Source organism: Leptopilina boulardi, unplaced genomic scaffold, assembly GCF_019393585.1.
Source record: "Leptopilina boulardi isolate dan_hultmark-lab unplaced genomic scaffold, ZJU_Lbou_2.1 LbouV2_165, whole genome shotgun sequence".
NCBI classification, from domain to species: domain Eukaryota; kingdom Metazoa; phylum Arthropoda; class Insecta; order Hymenoptera; family Figitidae; genus Leptopilina; species Leptopilina boulardi.
In genome coordinates, this window is record NW_026137713.1 from 2570986 (window position 1) to 2589832 (window position 18847).

The 18847-nt window shown below is 27.5% G+C and overlaps 1 protein-coding gene and 1 non-coding gene across 4 annotated transcripts in view; one reads left to right on the forward strand and one right to left on the reverse strand.

Annotated features, from left to right (window-relative positions):
• Window positions 1-18847, reverse strand: part of LOC127277340 (disabled homolog 2-interacting protein) — a 218779-nt gene that overhangs the window by 183613 nt on the left and 16319 nt on the right. The gene's annotated exons all lie outside the window — the stretch shown is intronic.
• Window positions 10110-10260, forward strand: LOC127277407 (U12 minor spliceosomal RNA). Its single transcript, XR_007842366.1, has one exon. It is a non-coding gene; the product is annotated as a U12 minor spliceosomal RNA (small nuclear RNA).

Below are 18847 nucleotides of genomic sequence, written 5' to 3' on the forward strand. Positions count from 1 at the left end.
ATTAATGAGTCACGGTCCATTTGAATCCAATATAGAGAAATTACCGTTAGAAAGTTATATAGTGTTCACGCATCATCAATATTGTAAATCTCATGTATTGATTAGACAGAAAATTAATCTTATAATAAAAAAATTCGATTTTTCAAAGCTTGTGCAAAAAAAAAAAATTTCATTACGTAATGATGAAAAAAAAAATTCCGATCTAAAATTAAAAAAATTCTAATCTTAACTTCTTTTTCTATTTTGTATTGAAAAATATCAATATGAGAAACGAGAGAGAGAATTTTATTGGTAAAATATTTTAAAGTTTATGGCGCTATAGTCGGAATCATTTGCCTGCTGCTGTTGTGTCTAAAAAGAAAGTGCAATCGGGTTTTTGCTGGTTCAAGGACAATTTTATTGCTGTTTTGCATTACGCAATGTCAAATTGCTACTCCCTGCTTTATATGTGACGTCATTAAATGACACATACTATCGTTACATTACATTTTTTTATGTGTCAAGTAACTAATTCTTTACAGCCTATAACTATCGATATATAAAGTGTATGTAGTAATAAATTTTTAACTTGTATGACTCAATTATCACTTGTGAGACTCGAGTTCCATATTTACTTTATTAAAATATAAAAAATATTTAAAGAGCCTTTTTTTTATTTAAAAATAATAATAAAGTATTGAAAATAATAAAAATAAAATATTTATTATTATTATTTCAGTTTATAAAAAAAAATTGTTTACTTAACCGATTTGATTTATTTATTATTTTTTAAAATTTTATTTTATAAACCCAACAGTATTATTACCATTATATATAGAATTTTAAAATTATAGTCGATTTTATTATATCATAAATATAATTAGGATTTATCTAAACATTATAACGAACATTTTAATATTTTAGAGGGATTTTCGTCATAAAATATATGAGAATGTAATTGCAGCACGTGATAATGGTTGAAACTTTGCGGGGCGGAACACACACAGCATCCAGAAAGAAAATATCCAGAGAGAGAGAGAGATAGAGCAAATTTACCTTCTGTATTTTAAGTACTGTAACCAGGTACTAATTATGCTCTGCAAAGTCTGTAGTTCGTTAATGCTTGGAATGCGAATTATTTCTCGCCAGAAATAAAAAGAAAAAAAAAATCTAATTTGACGAGAGAAAGAATATACAATTTCTATAAATGAAATTTTTTAAAAACAATTTTTCAAAGAAATTTTCAATAAAAATTTTCCCAGAAATAATGACAAAAAAATATCAATTCTTTTCTATGAGAGACTTTTTTTGCTATAGGTGATTTAATTTAAAGGATATATATATATATATATATATATATATATATATATATATATAATAAAAAAATATATATAATGGAAATTTGTTTTCAATAGAAAATTAAGATTACAAGTTGGGATAAAGAAATTTTCGTGCCTGAGTGTTGAAAACTGAGATCTCTGATTTTAAACTTCTCACGATGAGTGAGAGAGAGAGAAAGGTATAAAATGTATATTATACGCCGAGAGGTAAAAAAAATCTAAAGATGTAAAATCAAGTCACGAATTCAAAGTATATGTTTAATAGTATTAGCAAGATTCAAGCTTGACCAATATAACCACTCTCCGCTTCCTTTATTACAGATTTCCTGTTTAGACGATAATATCGAAAGCGATTGACCCGATTAAAAGTCAACAACCAATATATAATAGCCGTCGTAATAATTTCAGATTTAGGTAAAGAAAAAATGCAAAAAAAATATATATATATATTTACCACGATTTCCCAATTATAAATAATTGCGCATTTATGAATTTTACATTTTTATTCTTTTTTTTTGAAGCTAAATGAACAAAATTCTATTTGTTTTTTAATTATTTTTTTTATATAAGCAAAAATATCTCGCATTTATCGAAAAATGTATGTAGACGAATCAACGGACTATTTTCCAGGGCAATTATTCGGTATATATAGGGATTTTTATTGGTTTCATAACGATTGAATGCATTCGCAAGCTGCTGCTATGGAACTTTTTTATGCGAAGAGGGGAAAAAAAAATCATTTTTTGTTTTTAAAACAAAAAAAAGGCCATGAGTGCATATCAGAATAATAGCAAAATACAAGGGGAAATATGAGCGCAAAATTGATTCCCCCCCCCAAAAAACATAGTTATATTTTTTGAAGGGCTGCCAACGCACGTGCGTTAAATTTTTCAGATATTCTCAACCGTGATGGCAAGTGATCTCATTACACCCACCTATATGTATATATATATATGAGGAAAAAATGGGACAGTCAAAGCACGAGTATTTCATATAAAACATCATAGAACAGAAAAAAATGGCACACACTATATATTAAAGCGAATTTTTATTTAGCCGAATTTCGATTTAGAATTTTTATATATAACCGAATTTCCATTTATAACAAACTTAAACTTTTATATAACTTAATTTACTTTGAACCGGAATTAATTTTTATCCAAATTTTTATTTAACCGACTAACGGTTTTTTTAACCGTGACTGTAATTATTTTTAAAAAAAAATTTTTTTAAATAAAATAAAAAATAAATAATATTCAATTATTATTTTGTACAAAAAAAGCAACAGATTTTTTTTACCGTTTCACATTAGGTGAATGTTGGGGATTATATACAATGTTGCGAATATTTAAACGAGACGAAAATTATGTAAAAATTTGCAAATTATCTCTCAAGAGTAAATGGGCGTGTGATAATGTATATATGTATATATGTGTATATGAATTTTCCATGAATTTTACGAAACTGTATGAGAATATCGAATCGAAAAGGGTATGTTGTAGTAGTCGTGTGCCACGAACCATCAGGTTCACTTGGGACACCTATACAATTGCAATCGCTAACCGGTATGCATGTGAATGAGTCTTAATAATTTCGGGGGGAGGGTGCACTGTTTTGTATGCAAAGCAATGTCCTGTCTTCTGAGACGACGCCAGGCGCACCTCACACTTCATATACACAAGTTACTTATCTTGTAACCAAGAGACACACTAACTAAATATATATCAAATAAGAAAAGACAATTCCACGAAATTATTTCTCAAATCAAAAAATTCACGAAAAAAAGGCAAATGAAGAAAAAATTCAAAAATTATTTACTATATTTGAATAATTTAAATAAAATATAATTGATATTATTTTATTAAACGATTTTCAAACTGTACAGTAAATTTTTATATAGCAAAATTCTGAATATACTACGATATGAATGAACAAATTCCTAGAACTATTGGGATTTCACGGTGGTCCAGAAGCGGTCCAAAAAGCACACGGATTAACGACTCTATAATCAGCTACTTGTTGGCTCCTGTGTATTCACACCGTTTTTAACTTTAGTGTGAAAGTATATATATATATATATATTAAAGAAGATATATTAATATATCTTCTTTAAGGCGATTTGCTCTTCTATAAAAGAATCAATAAAAATTCAAGTCACTAATGGAGTATATTGAAAGTAATTTTATTTTTTTTAAAGACCTTCTAAATATAAGATGAAATCTTAAGATAATCCTTATGACAATTCATATAAACGTCGAGAAAAACTTGTTTCTCAGGGTCGCGTTGTCGTTAAAAAAAAAAAAAAATGAAAAATTACCGTAATCCCACATTTCCGACGCATTACAATATAATTTCACCCGGAAATGTTATATTCTCTCTACCATGGGGTTGACTTTTGCTAATTATCTTTTCTCTATCTACAAATTTAATCAGAAAATTGGAAGAAAACACATTATGACCCAAGTTTTTCTCATTTTAAAATTGTGTATATAGCCCCTACATTATGTTTCCCGTATTCCGTTATACCTATATATAGAAAAAAGAAACTACTTTATTTTTTCACACGAATTACAAGATTTTAAATAATAATAATAATTTTGTAATAATCAATAAATCATCTGCAGGTGCTTTTATAACAACAAATATAAATTTTGCATAAATGACTAAAATACATTAACAAATTAGAATAAACTATATTTATATATATATATATATATGTGATCTAGTTTTGTTTTTATATTCAAATATTTAAAAATCAGTGAAAATTATGAGTTATGTCGACACCATATATCTCCATAGCCGGTTTATATAGCTCATAACTTGTTCACGAATCAAATAATATTTATAAGTGTTTTCACTTTCTGCACAAAATGATTACGTCAAAAGCGGTCAAGTTAATAAAATTAATGATTAACGGTTCCTTTTTTTGCACGATAATTAAAAGCGCAAAGATATACAACTATAAATAACCTCGTAAAAAAATTTATAGAAACACATATATAATTTTATGTTTTTTTTTTCATGAGCAGTTCTAAGAAGAAAAATTATTGCCAATTGTATATAGCAATCGAGGTATTACATTTATACTTTGTGAATGAAACAAAAATTACGAAATTATTATTATTATTATTATTATTAATGAATAGAATGCTTATAAACTTGTCTATAAAGTTTATATACCTTTTTTTAATCCTCGCAAGGAAAGACGATTACACAATTATTTTTTTTTTCAAACAAGTTTAAAGTCACTAATTATTATAATTGGAAGGAGGGTGAAAAGATCAAAATGACAAACTTGAGGGTTTATAACCTGTAATTTTTGTCTGTGAATTTTTCCCCGTTTCCTTTGAAATTTTACTTCGTTCCTTAAAAATGTTTTTAATTATTCGAAAAACTTTTAATTTTATTTAATAGTAATAATTAATTAAGTAATATATAGATGAAATATAAAATTATTTCCGTGTCAAATTAATTCATTAATATATAAATTAGATTTCCCAAAAAAATAAAATATGAAATTAGAATTTTTTTATAAGCGAAAGAAATAGTAAGACCGAATTTTATTTTGAAATGAATTTAATATTTAAATATTCCTTTTATCTTTTGACGAAAAAAAATCCTCGAAAGTTTCTTTATATAAATTAGCACTTAAAAATCTTGAAGAAAAGTAGAGAATATAAAAGAAAAACTTATTCAAAATAAGAGGGGAGAAATTAAATTATTAATAAACGGATCAAAGTGTGTGAGATGCGCGCACGAAGACTAGCTAAATAATTTACTTCCGTAATAACTTTCTCTGCGATAACAATATAAAAGCGATTGCGTAAAGTGCTTTACGCCAGACTATAATATATTTTAACGCTCTACTCGCGTCGTCTAAACATGAAACATCTTCGCTATATACTCTCCATTTCGTTCATGTATATATTCCTCTCTCGCACAGATAATTGCCCATTTTGTATCAGTATACACAGACATTAAATCCGCGGAAGAGAGAAGAGGAAGAAAAAAAAATCGCACACAAATTTTACCTCATAACTCGTCAACAATTTTTTTTTTCTTTTTATACAACTCTTGGAATCTTAATTATACCATAACCCTAGCCGAGGGATTAAAGGGAGAGAGAGAGAGAATATTGAATTAAGTTGCAATTACAAAATATATGAAGAGTTATCACTGGGGATCTTATATTTATATAAAAAGCCGCGCGAGATAATTGAAAAAATACAAAAATAATTTAAAAACAAAAAATTGTGTTTCTAAAATTTATTCCTAAACGCTGGCAAATGCTAATAATTTAATTATATAATTGCAATTTTTTCTTAGCGATAATTATAATAATAAATAAATATTTAAATTATTTATTTGTAATTTGACTAAATATCTATTAGAAAATCAATTTCCGGTTTTAGGGATTATCAAAAAGCAAATATGCAAATTACACATGGGATATGTAACACACTCTCTATAATAATATAATATGATTATATAGAGAAGCCTTCTCGATTTGCATTTAAGTCGAAATTCAAACGCGAGTCCTGCGCCAAGATTAACCTCTCTCTGCATAAGACTAATCTCCTATTAGAACTTGGAAACGGGTAAAGTTGCTAACTTAGCATAATACCGATTATATATATTTATATAAAGCATATTATACCTAATATAATGGAAACTATATATCAATATACCAGATTCTATTTTAAATGTACATATACAAATCCTTCTACCCCTAAAGTAAATATATAAAATCTCTTTTGGAATTTATACTAATTTTTAATTAGTAATTTTGGGTGCCAGTTTTCCAAAAAAAATTTCATAAGAATGAAAATAACACAAAATTAAATAATCTCCAAAGTAGAGGACACAATAAATTTTTGATGAAAAGTTTTCATTCATATAGAGAATAACAGGGAAGAAAATGTAAATAGTATATAATGAAATTGTAAAGAAATACACAAGTAAAGAAAAAAAGGAAAAAATTAAAGTAGAAAAAGTTCTAAGGTACATACGTCCTAGTGAGAGTTATTGGATACAGAGAATGTTTGGTGTGTGCCAGGAGCAATCGATATCAACCCCACTTTCTGTCCTGCGGACCAACGTCGAGGAAGCTGGAGAGGCACCCTCGAGGGTTTCCAAGCGTATCGCATATTCTCAAACCTCGTGGCTGAATTTCCTATGGGAAAGCGCGCACCCCCATATATATATATATAGTCCAGATATGCCTAACTACCCTCTTTTCTATGTACTACTCTAAATCTCACCCTCGCCCTTCGTCATTGATGCACGAACTGAATAAGCGACTTGACATATACGAAGAATCGCATATATATAACAGCTTTTCATATTTTCTCATGTAACACGAAAAAATGAACATTTTACGTAAATTTACTTAAATTTTACTATTTGAACATGAATTTTGATCTTAAACTTTATCGTTTCAATTGTTAACGAAAATTTTCCCGGGGATAGTTGAAAAATGATAACAGTAATTTTTATCAAAATGTTTTAAATATTAGTTGTATTAGCTATAATATCCATACCGCCAAAGTCTTAAGAAGAAAAAGTTAGCTAAGTTAGCAAACTTTTTTTCTCCGTGTAGAAAAAAGAAATATGAAAAGCAAATATAAACCTCTGATATATTCACACATTAATAAACTGAGGAGAAAATATTGCAACAACAGATGTGTGAAGGAGAGAAAACTAAACTATTATTTCCTCCCTATTCGGATCTATACAGCAGTAATAGTAGTAACATTACTATAGTCTCATTATCATCTTGTAGTCCCCTCACGTAATTTATTTCCTAACATATAGTGTGATAATTTATATGAAAACTTGTACGAATCAAATAAAGTTCATGTGGAATTAATACGTGTGCCATTTCTATCCAAAAAAAGAAATAATAATTAGTATTCTACCATCAACATTTTGAGTTTTAAGAAAACTTTTTATAAAACCCTTACTCTCTTGATTTAAATTAAAAATAACTATTTTTTAGTAAAATCTTGGCTGTTTTTGTTTCATGAATTAGTAAAAAAAATAACTAATTTATTAGTAAATAGTTACTAATTTTTAATGGTAAAATAATTGAAAGAATTTCTCAAATTTAAATAATTACCAGTTGATACAAAAGAGAATTGCATGAGGAGTATTTTTTTTATTTTTCCTTTTCGACAACAAGGTCTTTATCTAAAATTTCCATCATATATGTATATTGTAAAAATGGATGCATTCATCAAAAACAGAGTTAAAAGAATCGACTGGTTGGCGAAGTGCGAAAAAAGTGTGTCATAAAGGGAACAACGGCTGGTGGTCCTTAACAGTGCATATATGTATAAATGCAAGTACCTATATCAGCAATGTGCACTCCGTTCGGAGAGCATATACACTCGAGACAATGCGTACAGAGATACAGGAGGCTATTGCAAATATGTGTGAGAAATCTATGAGAAAAATACCAGAAAAGTAATTTATACGATGAACAATTAAAATTATAAATTATTATACTTATAACTACTTCTGATTGTAATTATTACGAATTAAAAGCTACTATACTCTGATTCTGATAATTAATTATTACACGGATTGTAAGAACTGTTTCTACTTATTTCGATTACTACGGATTGTAAAATCTACTGATTTTGATTTTACTAATTTGATTTTTATTCATCATTGTACAAAAAGACACTTTTTGTAATCAGTAAACAATTTCAAAAATTTACCAACAGAATTAAAAATTATCACTCACAAAATTACCAAATTAGAACTTAATCCAAAAAACGATATTAATTATCTGTGACAATAAAACAAAATCAATAAAAATCTTTCAGTATACGGATAAAACTGTATCTGATGCTGATGGACCAGCATAAATTGCAATTCCCTAATCTCTACTCTGCGTGTATATGATTAAGTAAATTATATCAGCGAAATTTATACGCACTTTGGAGAGAGATGATACTAACTTGACAAAGATATAAAACAGATTAATAAGATAAGAGAATGAGTGAGTATGAGAGAGATATATAGATTATAATACACAAGCAGGGAGTCATCGTTCACATGCCCTGCGCATTTCCTAGTACGGATTATATGTACATACAATGTCTGTCACCATATTTCGAGATACGAGGGTTAATTATGGTCCAGCACAACCCTTGTTGAGGCGGCGATTCTAACTTCGTTATAGTATCGCTATGGGAATTCACGTTGTTCTATCCAGCGACAAAATGATACTAAATAATTTTCAATGCAATGTCAACCCGGTAAACCGTCAAATGACTTTTATGTTTTTTGATAATTCTATCACTAAAAAAAAATGATTTTGCACATACAAGGAAAATTACAAGCTTTCGAGAATCTGCCAGCGGAAAATACGCACTTTTATAAAAAAAAAAAAAAAATGTAACAAATAATTATTAAATTTAATAAAAATATTTTATTGGTAGGAAAAATATTTTGTCTAACTAAACCCATTTTACTATTTTTTAAATTCTGAAAAATTTCTATTTTATGATCTGTCGTAAAAAAAATATGATCATAATAACTTAATTTCAAGTCATTAAATTGGTATTCTATGGAGTTTATATTTTCAACTACATATCAATTCATGAATTCTTATTAAATCACATTTTTTCAACATTATATTATCACAATAAAATAGTTTTCTACACAAAACATATATAATACTGTAGTTAAAATATTATTCGATATTTTATAAAATGGGTCGAATTTTTTTTTTTTTAATGGTCAAATGGTAATTTACAATAAAATCGTAAGTGTAATGAAGTGGAAATTCTACTCTCTCACAAAAAATACTCATTTTATGATGAAATGGTCGCAGCGCTTATCATTTTTTACGTTTTAAATGGTCAAAAAAAAAAAAAAAAAAACTTGTGACCTACTTGAAAATCTATAATTAGACAAAATAACATAACGAAAATTGTTGTTACAACAAATACAGGAAAAAAATATTTGCACTTTATTAATTTTTAAATTAATAGATCAATCTAATTAATGTTAAATGAATTATTATTAATTAATAGATTAATTAATTTTTCAACCATATATTTTTTAAAATTTAATCAATATTTAATAAATTTCCTTTTAGACAAATAAAATTTTATAAATTTCCATGTTGCAAAACAAAAATTCCACGATATATACGTGAAATATTAATACGAGATGTAAACTACTTCATACATGTGCTATTTTTTCATGTTAAAAAAAACGTAAAAAATGCATGTATTTAATGAAGCCAATATCATTATGAAACGTTCATTAAGCTGTAATGCAACCATTAGTCGTAGCTCGGCAACCCCCAAGGGGCTTTGTGAGAGAGAATGTATTACCCCTTCCATTTCTTTTTTAAATTGACGCGATAGAACAAAGAACTTTCTTTGACAACCCTCTGTCTCAACGAATTTATTTATTTTTAAATTTCAAAACACGAAAAATAAATTTTTTTTTTTTTTTAAGTTATTATTATTTTAAAGAAAGTTATTTTTTATTTCAAAAAAAAAGTTATTTATTAAAAAATAATAATATTTGTTACTATTTCTTTAGAATTCTTTTTTTTAATAATAGTAAAAAAAAAAGTTTTATGGAATAATAAATAAATATTTTAATATTGCGAAAAATAATTATTTTGAATTACCCGCGAATTAAATGGATGTATAGGTTAGTACCATAAGTAATTGTTAGATGGCTGCTCAATATTTTCGAGCATGCGTCTCGCAAGAGAGATGAAACAGGAGTAATATAAAAGAACGAGAGAATGACGATATCATCGTGCCTTAAACTAATGAGTAAGGAAAATATAAAGCTTTGGTGACGCTTAGCTATGCTCATGAATTAAGCGAACTTATTTTTGAAGGGGAACAGGTCGTCCCAAGGTTGCTTGAACTACTTTTTCAAGCGATCGGGTGAAGCGATCTTTCCTCGCTAATTATCATAAAAATAAACATCTAATTAGTTAAATAAATATCATTTTCTATTTAATTTTCAATTTCTCTACTATTATACTTTTACTTTTTTTTATTATTATTATTTTATGAATAGTAAAAGTATAATTTCACTTTTATATTTCTTTACATTTACTATAAAGAATAGATTTAATTTTTAATGCTAACGGTAAAATAAAATACTATTTCCTTTAACAAATATCAATTTTATTTTGACCATTTATATTATTTTTCTTTTAAATTCAATTTTAATTATTATTGTTCTCTTGTATATATCAGTTTATATTATTTTTTAAACCTGAGAATTATTAGTTATTAGAAATCAATATATTGTGAAATTGGAGAAAGAGTTATGAACTTTTAATTAAAATTCACCGAATTGGAAATAAACAATTTTTCAAATAGGAATTTCATCATATGAGAAAAACATTTTATCGTTCTAATAAATAAAAGAAAAATAAATTTTCCCAAAACTCGTTTCAAACTTTTGTACTAACTATTTTTTAACTTCGTTAATTAAAATTGCCAATAATTAAAATTAAAAAATAAGTTAAAAAATTTAATTAAAACTATTATTAAGAACGATTATTTTGGAACCACTAACAATGGAATTTTTTTTCATTCATCATCTCAAAAAAAAAAAAAAATTTATAGCAAGTACATATTGATGGGAAAAAAGCGGAATTTTTCCATCAAATGCCAATGATACATCAGAGTGAACATGAGGAATTCAAATTTATTCTATATAATATTGAATCTCGTTCGTTTCCATAATATTAAATCGTGAACTTTCGATAAGTCAAACTATTCGAGATCGACATTATTGCGGTAATATTTTCTTTTCTTTTTCATATTATTAAATAATTTTTTTTATTCAGATGTCAATTGTGTGAGGGTGAAATGACCCTTGACAATAAAAAATAATAATAATAATGAATTCATACCAGGAAGGAATCGATTTTTTTGTTTAAAAATTTTATAATGGAAAAAGAAACTGTAACCAATATAAGGGCCTCGTTTTCTATCTATACTCTTTGGCATGCGGTAGGTTCGGATATCAAACGTGCCAATTTCACGCGGTAACAATTTCAATTTCGTGCGTGACGAACAATTGACTTTCGTGCATTCTCGTGAGAATTCATAGCGCCCCCTCGCGCTGAATCACGATATTGGAACACCTGTGCGGGATGATTGTTGAATGAATTGAAAATTATCGATTCTGTCACTGAATGCCTCAATTCAATGCTGATTGAATAATTAAACGATCAATTAATCCCGTCCTTTCAACAAATACATCATTATCATTATTATTATTTATTCTTTTCATGATATTATTTTTTATTATTATAATTATTATTTATTATTATTGTATTTTTTATTATTTTATTATAATAATTTTTTTTATCATGAGGGATAAAAAATAATCTACTGCTTTTTTTTGAGAAAAAATTAATAATTCGAACATAAAAAAATGCTAAAAAAATATTAAAGCGAGTAATTTTTTTTTTTTTTTTAATTCGCGAGAGCTATATGAAGATACGATCAATGATCCATTTTTCCTCAATCTGAAATTATACGATGAAGAACGACTTCCAAGAGTACACTAAATCTTATCTTAAGAATTACATCTCTATCTCTCTTTCTCTCTCAATCCGAGTAAAGTCTCATCTCATCCCTTTGAAATTCTAACTGTTAGAAAAAAAATTCTATCTCCCTCTCTGCCTCTCTTATTCTCTGTTCTCGCACAAAAATCTCATCAAGTAAAAAGATCGTACCTCTAAGATTATTGTATATCTCATCTATGAAGGATGAGTACGGGGCAAAAAAAAACAGAAGAAGAAGAAGAAGAAGAAGAAAAAGAAAAAATGCAAAATATATATTCAGGTAAAAAAGAATTTAATCAAGTATATGATTGTAGGATGAATGAAAATTCATTTCACGCGGTACGGTCTTTCAATTAATATGCAAACAGACGCAAAAGCGATAAATGTAAAGAATATAAAAAAAAGAGAGAAGAAAAAAATGCAAATTTACCTTAATCTTCATTGGAATTATATATATATGGTCAGAACCATGAATGATATTAAATTTCCCACGGGGACCAAGTAGGGACATACAATCGATCGTAACCGGCAGTTTCCTATATATATATAGCCTATATAGTTAATTGTTAGGGAATTTCGTACGAGAAATTCCCAAATGGAATGACTAGCACGTGTTTAACACACGAGAACCTCTTGTGCGTGCAAAAGGGTTAACTTTTTTTTTTATCCATTTCCCGTGTGGAAAAATCTTGTGGAAGTCTAGCGTCTAGAAATAGTCTTTCCAGTCATAGGCAAGCACGTCTAAACTAGTCGGTCTTGCTATTCGCTAAGAAGCGTTTCAATGGACGTAGTCGAGTTCGTCTTATCTAGACCGTTTTTCAAGACTCAGGCCAGCGACTTTACAGCGCTACTTGACAAACGTATAGGTTATGGTCGTTTGCGGTTGTCAGTGTACTTTTATAGTTGTTGCACTTTTGTGAAATTCTTTTTTTTTTTGAAATACTTTTGTAAAATGCTTTTGTAAAATACTTTTGTAAAATACTTTTGTAAAATACTTTTGTGAAATACTTTTGCAAATTACTTTTGTAATTGTGTACAAATATTTTTAAATTTTTGTGAAATACTTTTGCGAATTACTTTTGTAATTGTGTACAAATATTTTTACAATTTTTACTAATTACAATTTAATATATTTTATAATTAGTAATTAATATTATTTAAATTATATTTATATATTGCTGTTAATTTCAATAAAAATATTCTTTGTTTTTTTATAGATTTTTGAAATTTATTTTTTTAATCGAAGAAAAAACTTTGTCACGAATTTATTTATTTTTATATTATATATCCATTAACATAACCTCAAACTAAAAAGTAGTTTTTAACAAAACTAAAAATATATTTAAAATTTATTACACCCAAATTCGACATATCCAATTGTACAATATATATTAATTTAAATAATATTAATTACTAATTATAAAATATATTAAATTGTTATTAGTAAAAATTGTAAAAAATATATTATTTAAAAATATTTGTACACAACTACAAAAGTAATTCGCAAAAGTATTTCACAAAAGTATTTCACAAAAGTATTTTACAAAAGTGCAACAACTATAAAAGTACACTGACAACCGCAAACGACCATAACCTATACGTTTGTCAAGTAGCGCTGTAAAGTCGCTGGCCTGAGTCTTGAAAAACGGTCTAGATAAGACGAACTCGACTACGTCTATTGAAACATCTTTATTATAGATTATTTCAATATTATTCATTATAATTATACCTATAATATTGTAATAATTAAAGAATTATTATTTGATACATTATAGAGATGATAAATCATAAATATAACGTAAAAAACAATATTATTATTAATATATATTATATTATAATATTATTAACAATAAAGGCAATGGATATGGCTTTTATATAAATAGAAATAATTTTATAATTATATTAAAAATATATATGTAATTTAAGGATAAAAACATTTTGAATTTAGCATAAAGGCGCGCCAAAAACATCACCGGTATTAACAGATTGTCGCCAAGTAGCCAGCGTGGCCCCGTGGTTAGCGTAGTAGGTTTGCGAGTGTTAGGTCGTGGGTTCGGTGCCCAGTGCGAGCGAGATTTTTCAAATTAGATTAGGTGTTATTTCCACAGGTGTTGTTAATTAATCTTAAGTGATAATATAAAAATAGTAAAAAACTTCGGATTAAATTAATTAAATAATAATAAATTTTTTTTGAAATTACTAATAATAATTAAATGAGGAGATAAGTTGTCTTGACTTATAAGATTCCAATACAACTTATCTCCTTATTATTAATAAATTAAAATCATATTATTAATGAATACTAATGTTGTTTTAATTTTATCTATAAATATAATAATACGTAATATTAATAGGATTATTATTATTATTACTATTATTATTAAGAATTATTGAACGCGAGAATCAAGACCTGGCCAGCTTGTCTAACTCTAGACCGTAGCATGGAACTTTCGTTCCATTTCTGATCGGGGGCTCGACAAGACCGTCTGGCCTGGGTCTATAGAGACGTTAGACAGTCTGTCCAGGGTCCTACCAGCGCCCCGAAATTTTTCCACACGGGTTAGAATAATTGCCCGCTTTCATGAACGAAAGAATAAAGATATATCCAAAATAATGACTGATGTTCCATCGTTTTACTAAACGCAACTATACATATATATCTTTATCTTAATTTTCAAAAAGAAAACGAACATCACATTCAGTAAACAAAAATTTTTTTTCTCTACAAAAGAAGAAGAAACATTTTTATAAATACCTTTGTTACATTCCTGACATATCCCAAGGATATAAGAGAGACAAAAACTGACTCACCTGAAACAAAAAAAATTTATAAATAAATATGACATTTTTAATAAAAAAATTAACTAAACCAAATATATACAACCAAAGAAATGATACATTTGTCTCTCGCAGAGTCAAATAAATATTTGTTTCAAATAAATTTTATTACAAATAAAAAATTTCTATGTGTATATATTTATATTACATAATTAAAAATTGTTACAAATTACAATTGTTATATAAATTATACGTTTAAAAAAAATTTTTTCAGGGGTTTTACTTGTCAACCAAATGGTAATTTAACATGAGGTTGGTTTTGTTATACACATGGAATGCGTTTGACGAGAGTTAAATATATATATAGTCAACGCGCGGTTACTACCGTATAACACGCATTGTTGGCTTTTACGTGTTTAGTGGATGCACTGTTTCACGTTTTCCCTCCTTTAGACAATTTACATACACCATTAAATATATACATGTATACAATGCATGTCCATGCAATTCTAAATGGTGTCACGCTCTAACAGTTACATTGACCGCCAATTGAGGAGCCGGATCGTAGAACCGATTCTTCGCTCGAACTCACGCAGAAGTATTGTCCGCCCCTCCACTATACCATCAAATTTTAAAACTCATAAATAAAATATTTAAAAAATATTAGGTTATGCAGAAGAAAAAAATACATATTTTATCTATTTGAAACTTTTTTCTAAAATGTAATTTATTAGTACTAAAAAATGAAAACTGAAAAATTTTTTTTTCGAAAATAAATTACTTTTTAATAAATATATCGTCCTTTTTCGGTCAAATATTGACGAAATTTTGTGAAATTTTTTAAGCATACACAATATACACAACAGAAGCCTACAAGCTATAAAAAATAAGAAAAATCACATTATTTATTTATTAAAAAATTTTAAAAGACGTCATTTACAAATAGAGGAATTTCACTTTTCAACACAAAAAAGTATGCGATGAATTTTCAAATTATGAAAACTTCTCGCGAGAAAGTTTTTCCTTTACTAATCAGGAAGTTTTTCCCACAATTTCAAACTGATTCGAATATAAATAAAGAAAATACGAGGAAAATAGTGAAACCGTACTTTCGTTCGCAACGAGAATGTAAAAAGGCAGCCATGTTTGTCGTCGCAATGACACGCGCGCACACACACACACAGCAGCAACTAAGGCTTCCTCAAGTTGTTTACATATATGTGTGTGTGTGTGTGCGCGCGCGCGACGTTGCGACGACAAACATGTCTGCCTTTTTACATTCTCGTTGCGAACGAAAGTACGGTTTCGCTATTTTCCTCGTATTTTCTTTATTTATATTCGAATCAGTTTGAAATTGTGGGAAAAACTTCCTGATTAGTAAAGGAAAAACTTTCTCGCGAGAAGTTTTCATAATTTGAAAATTCATCGCATACTTTTTTGTGTTGAAAAGTGAAATTCCTCTATTTGTAAATGACGTCTTTTAAAATTTTTTAATAAATAAATAATGTGATTTTTCTTATTTTTTATAGCTTGTAGGCTTCTGTTGTGTATATTGTGTATGCTTAAAAAATTTCACAAAATTTCGTCAATATTTGACCGAAAAAGGACGATATATTTATTAAAAAGTAATTTATTTTCGAAAAAAAAATTTTTCAGTTTTCATTTTTTAGTACTAATAAATTACATTTTAGAAAAAAGTTTCAAATAGATAAAATATGTATTTTTTTCTTCTGCATAACCTAATATTTTTTAAATATTTTATTTATGAGTTTTAAAATTTGATGGTATAGTGGAGGGGCGGACAATACTTCTGCGTGAGTTCGAGCGAAGAATCGGTTCTACGATCCGGCTCCTCAATTGGGAAACGAATAAATTATATATAATTGCTAATAGAAATCACATAAAATATATGCCTTTATATACTTCCTTTTGCATGTTCTTTTCACTTTTCATGTAAACAAAAAAAACATTCATGTGTATAACTTTACATAGAGTGAAAAAGAACATTTAACCCAATGGAACAGAAATTTTATGTCCACACTATCTCAAAATTTAGTAAAACTTTTAATTGCTGTTCAATTATAAATTAACTGATACCATATAGTTGATGTATTACAACAAGAATTGTAATTTTCAAGGGGGGAAGGATAAATTTTCAGGTGGATAATCCGAGTCTAATTCAGTAATTGCTTGGAGGCATATACACACATTGCTTGAATAGTTCACATAGCCACTGTAATTACAGAAGTGAAACATTCTCCTGTATACTATATATAAGAATGCACACACACTGTTTTAATTAAATCTGCGAATCAGTTAAATTTAAACCAGTTAAAACTGATTCCAATCAAATTTCAACTGATTCCGATTATAGTATCATCTCATAATACATTAACATTCCATACATAAAAAGAAACAGGAAATAAAATACTACTTCCATTCATTTATTCAAAATTTAAATATAAAATTCTTTCAATTTATTCACACAAACATATAAGGAAGACAAACATGAAAAAAATACTAAATTTAAAAAAATTAAAAACACTATAAATTGTTAATTCCTCAATTTTTATAATTTTGAAATTATTTGTCCTCTCTAATGAAAATACAACTATAGATAAAAATCTAAATTTATAATATGGAATAATTTGTAATATAAACATTACATAATTTTTAATATGTTTATTTCATATAATGAATTTAAACATCAAGATTTCTCAACGAATAATATTCTCTGGCAAAACAGTATAAAATCCCGCAATATAGAAGAATCATTATAAAGAGCACGCGATGACGATTCAACTGTGTACAGTTCTCGCTATAAGGAAAGCCGTTTTCAAGATTTCCGGTGATTTTGAAGAAAAGATTCAAGAGGTAACGTCACGCGAATCCCAATGAACAATCTTTACTAAAATAAACCATGTTCCTTTTCCCAGACAATTAAAAAACTTTTGAATCATTTTCCTAGAAAAAAAAATTTTGGTTGGAATAACCAGAATTCCAGTCAAACAAAATTTTTTTCAGGTGTATAAGATGGCTGTGGAACAATGCGATAAATATTATACATATAGACGAATGTGTTATCTAGGTATCGAATATAATATACGTGAATTTAAGTGCTTCGTGTTCAATAATGACCGTAGTATTATGCGCGAAAACCTGTAATAAAAGGCATCTATGGCAAATCAGGGGCTTGGCAAGTATAGTAGCAAAACATATATATGATGGCAACGGTAGCAATCTCTTATTAACAAGTACAGAACCAATTCACAAAGGGTTCAAACGGTAGTGAGAGTTCTCTTTTGTGATAAATTAGAGCTGCTTTTCACTTCAACCTTTTACAAAACTATACAACAACTATTACAGACATATACTTATGCAAATGAGATATATGCTCAATATGATTTCTATAACGCTCAAATCATGTCTATAGGGCGTACACATATGCAGCACAAATTACACATTCTAACCACATACAGGCAATTTAATTTCAATGCTGCTATCGTCTCGTTTCTCCTGTTATGAATTTATTTAATAAATTTCTACACAAAAAAACAATCAGTATATCAGAGTGATTTTTAATTTTAAAATTTGTTTTTACGCAGAAATAGTTGTATAACAACCTTCTTTTATGTGACAATATTCAAACGAAACAACTTTAAAAAATTAACATATAGTTAATACTTTTAAATAAAGAATTGGCAAAAAGAATTGTCCTAAAAAAATACAATTTTTGATGAGAAAAAACAATGAATGTTGGAAAAAACGTAAAGGATGATGCACGTATAAGAAAGATATAAAATAGGATGCGGTACATGACACACAAAAAGAACATAAAAGAACTACTGGAAGCTCCTATACTATACTGAGATGAAAGTCTAGCCTGAAAGACTTACCCTGTAAAAGCTCAATTTTATTATAACTTTACAAGAGGAAATTGAAAAAGAAGAATATGTGTCTTTGAACTCCCAACTAAGGAAATTCAACAAATTTTATGTATATATAATACTTTCATGCTATGTAAAAAAATAAATCCTCGAAAAGCAAATTTTGTCCTACTTGACTCTCGGTATGTACATAATTATTTATACTCGTTTTCCTACTTAATGGCGAAACATATAACCAGCTTCTGGTGATTACGTCAATAATGCATAAATAATTTGAGCGAAAGTTTCACGCGATA